Below are 4,907 nucleotides of genomic sequence, written 5' to 3'. Positions count from 1 at the left end.
TATATTTGCATACATACAGCACAGTTATATATAAATACATTTTATCACAATTGATCTACATTTAATTTTTTTTATTATGTATGTATAGTAGGGCTGTGCAATTAATTGATTATTCAATTTATTTTAATTAATCATAATGTAAATAACTCAATTATTCGATTAATTTGAAATTATGATTACTCAAAAGTTAAGTTACTCGAGTAGTGAAGAATTTTGCTTTTTGAATAATTTCAGACCTTTTACTCGATTTCGATTTATTCGTGTCTAGTGAGGGTTTCTTTTTTCAAAAATTAAAACGAAATATAATTTCATATACACATATGTTAGTGTTTGGCCGAGCTTCTCCTCCGACTTGTGGCGTGCGCCTTGATGTTGTCCCACAAAGCGGAGGGACCTACAGTTTTACGCCGACTCCGAACGGCGATTGTATTTTTATGAGAAGCTAATTTTCATGCCGACGGACGACCGCTATTGAGAAAAAACCTTTTTCTTTATTTTTTTTACGATGTTGCTTTGACCAGGGCTTGAACCCAGGTGTTGATGAGTGGAAGCGCGCACTGCTTACCACTACACCACAGCGGCCGACTATTTCATATACATACACACTGTAAAAAAAAAAGCATTTCCAAATCCAAATGTTTTAACGAGCAAACTTTTTTTTTTTTTTTTTTTTAGTAATCATAAGACGTGTCACTGCAAAAATTTCAGAAGGCAGTTGCATGTAAAGTGTCTTTCGAAAAAGGTTTTTTATTTTCGAAAGGCGAATTGCAGACTGCAGACTGAAAATATTACCACGTCTGACACGCTCTATAATCTAAGTAACTCGAGCAACTGATTAACCGAACAACTGATTAACTGAACAATTGATTAGCCGAACAACTGATGAACCAACTTGCTCGAGTAATCGAATAATCGCACAGGCATAATGTATAGTATGTATATAAAAAATTCAATTCATTTTTAGCTAAATCATACAACACATTTTGAATTAGCCAGCAACATTTAATCACATTAGAAACGCATAATAAAATGGGAGTTATACGAAATAAAACCATAGGCATACTTTTTATTTATTTATCAAAAACTAATAAAACATACACATGTATAATAGGGTCCTCATCTAAAGTAAAAATTGCATAAAATCGTTTATTATTTAAATTAAGTATATGGCTAGTTACGTTTCATTCCTATCTGGTCTATTGTGTGCATTTGCTTTTTACTTGTTCGTTGCAAAAGCGACCAGCTAGGAACCTGTCTGGCTTGAATTTTGCTAAAATTTATTCATTTATCCACCAAAATCGTTTGATAAAGTGATAAACTTTGGTTAAATAGATTTCCATACAGGGTTTGACATTTTATTTATCAAATTGATAAATTTATCATTTTATCAAGTTTATCATCAGTTTATCACTTTAGATGAAGGCCCCTAATATTTTGCTTGCGCTCTTCAAAGGCCTGTATGCAGCTCTCAAGAAAAGCAAACACTCCATATAAAATGACGTACAAGAAATGGCTAAGAAATTTTCTTGTGTAAAATTTTATTGAGGCAGTACGCAGTTCTTAAGAAATTTGCTACGCTTTCTACTACGCTTTTCAAAAGATTTTGTGAACCGTTTTCTTGAGAGCTGCATACTGACCTTTAGGGACAATTACTTATGCTGCCTCATTTTGCATACCTTGTCGACCGTAAAGAGGATTTGAGGAATATTAGGAAGCAATTGAAATACTTAAACTCTAGTTTTGTATTATTATTAGGGCTGTTCAAGATCTTGTGCACATGTACTCACATTTGCATATTTCGGTGCATTTGTAAATTCACAACAATAAACTGCAAATGTTATTGTAACAACATGCACATCTCACGTACGAAGCAAGAACATTTTTTTCTTTGAATCTACACACTTTAAGAATTGTTGACGCTATTTCCATTTGAATTAGGAAATAGCATCATTTACTTTATTTCCACATTTTCGTTGACTTTATTTCACTTTTGAAAAGGCAATAATGACCAGGGTTGCAAACCACTCCAAAAAAAAACGGTGCGATTCGGTTCATTGGTTCGAACCACTCAGATAAAGCTTGTACCGGTACAATAACCGGTTCATGAGTATCGCTGAGCCGTGGTTCGGTTCGGTTCAAATGGTTCCATTTTAGTATGCTAAAGGGTATAACTATTTCAAAATCTATAATATAAAAATACATGTATTGTGGTGGAAAAATAAATAGGAACGCGGCATTTTACCAAGTTTTGGCTATTTTTATTTTTTTTTGTATTTTTTTTAATGTTTGTATTTTTTTTTAACATACAAATCTAAGTTTCTAATCTAATCTAGATTGCAAAATTTTTAATAAACGTTTTTATGAAGTTTTAACTTGATTTTTAACATTTTTCACGGATACAATGTAGGGTTTTTGTTTTTGTATAAAAGAAAATACGTGATATCCTAAACAAAAAAAAAACTATTTAAAATCAACGCGATCAAAGCGAAATTAGAAAAATTTTAATAAACTAGTTTTAAGGTTTGGACAAGTCGTGAGCTTAGTCGAGTAGACAAACACAAGCGTACTCAGGATTTTTAATTAACACTCAAAATCGTGGCTTAATGTTGAAACCCCCATTTTCAATCGATTGGAGCTTACACTAGGCCTTAACTTCACATTTACAAGTATACCTGTGATCAAAATAATAGGAGTGCGACATTTGACAATATTTCTTTTGTTGATTTAATGTTCATTAATTTTTTTATAAAAGTGTAGCTCGTTCTATAAAATCCAAATTTAATTCTTTGTACGAAAAGTAGAAAAAATCTATAGACTTAAACAAAATTGCATCAAAGCATACATATTTTTAATCGGAACTAAAAAAATCCGAGTATGCAGTTTTATTACTCAATTATCTTAAAATTAACTTTTGAACTTTATTTTTTTGCTGGCGAAATTACTACTCACGGAGTTGCTATCGAACAAAAAAATTACAAAACTTGAAAAATGCTACAGTGGTTTTTCATTTTGAACCGAACCGAACCATTTTTAGGAGTGGTTTTCGGTTCGGTTTTAGCACTTAAAAAACGGTTCGGTTCGTGGTTCGGTTCAAAGGCCGAAAAAGGCGACGGTTCTGTTCAAAACCGGTTTGCAGCCCTGATAATGACAATTGACTTTATTTCGCACCAGTTGTTGATCTTGTTACCTGTCACCGTCTTGGGGATAGGCGTTATTCTGTCAGCATATAAAGGCATTAGAGGCTCTATCCTCAATCTCCACGTCAATTTACTGCCTATTAAGTATACTTCCTTGATATTTGGTTTAGGAGTTAGCGCGCTATTTCCTAGTTTAGAGGGAGACCAAGATTAAAACTTATACTTTCTTTCAAAAAGTACCACGTTTGTATTCTCTGAATTTACTTCGGTCCCGACCACTATGTTCCGGTTGAGAGACAGTAATCACGAGCGTCTACGTCAACAGGGTTGGAACAACTGCCTGAGGAGCGCCTCCGTTTGCCAAATGGAGATCATCGCTGAACCTTAAGCAGCTATAACTGTCCGGCAATACCGTTATAAATATATAATCCTCTCCGCTCGACGTTGGAAGGTGTAAATAAGTTTAATAGTATTAAAGCCCTTTTCAGTTTAGTTACTGTTGTAAGGTCGTCAACATCCGCGTTGCCATAATCCCTCAGTGCTTCTAGCGTTTTCTTCCTATCCTTGGCTAATTTACGATTCTCTTTTCGTATCCCTGAAGGTATAATAGGAAACTTAGAAGAAGTCTTCTCAATACTACCACACAAATCCTGCCAGGAAACCCCTTTTGGCCAGATAATATCAATATATGTATATAGCAGCTGTGAAAACTTAAATTAAATCCTAAGGGGTTTTATGAATACTCGTTCTCTAATATTTATAAAATAAAAGGTGATTTTCATGGGCCACCTTAACGTGGATATATTGTATACAACTCATGTATTTACTCTGCTTACCCTCTCACTAAATCTAATCGAGCCTCAGAGATTTAGAGCCAATTTACACGACGACTTTTCACCCTGCGTTTTTTTCACGTTGTCTTTTAAAAAAGTCTTCGAAAATCCTCGTGCATTTACACGATGACTTTTTCTTTGCGGCGTTTCTTGCGTTTTTTTTTGACATTTCAGCGTCAAATTTTCTTTGGTCAACTCTTTCGTCCTCATTTTTAAAGCGGAGGGAATCGCGAACTCAAAGCAAAAATACGAAAAAGTGAGATTTCGCTCACCGTGCGTGCTTGCCTACCCGGTTGACTTCGCTACACTTCTTGCCTACAAGCTCGACACGCAATAAATTGGCTCTTATAACATGTTCTGACCGACAACGAAAACACTTTGAAAACGTGTTTTGGGATTGTGGGCTGAAGGCTGTTCACACCGGCTGTTAATGTTTTCGTTGACATTTCTTACATCCTCTGATTACAGTTTTGCTACATAAAAACAAAACCAAAATGCTTTTCCCTAATTTTCTTTTCATTAGCAACCTCTTACTTTCATTCTTATTAACCGACTTCCAAAAAAGGAGGAGGTTATCAGTTCGTCGGAATATTTTTTTTTTTTTTTTTTATGTATGTTACCGCATAACTTTGCACCACGTCAACCGATTTCAATAATTTGCAACGGAAAGGTAGTGTCTCAGAGATGGTCCCATACTAATTTGGTTTAGATCCGATCAATGGATCATGAAATATATAGATATATATATATTTTTTTTAAGTCGTTTTTTTTTGCTAAAAATTACTTGTTTTATTTACTTTTGCCAGCTAATTAACAATAAATCCGAAATGGCGTATTAAAGATGATAAAATATGACTTCCACTTCGATAAATAATCGAAAAAAAACTAGTGAAGACACCGATTGGAATGAGTGGAACGTGAGTTTTCAAGTAGTTTT

Source organism: Rhagoletis pomonella, unplaced genomic scaffold, assembly GCF_013731165.1.
Source record: "Rhagoletis pomonella isolate Grant_MI unplaced genomic scaffold, Rhpom_1.0 Rhpom_scaffold_00002, whole genome shotgun sequence".
Lineage (NCBI taxonomy): Eukaryota > Metazoa > Arthropoda > Insecta > Diptera > Tephritidae > Rhagoletis > Rhagoletis pomonella.
The sequence above is the reverse complement of the archived record's forward strand: the minus strand, read 5'-3'. Positions refer to the sequence as shown.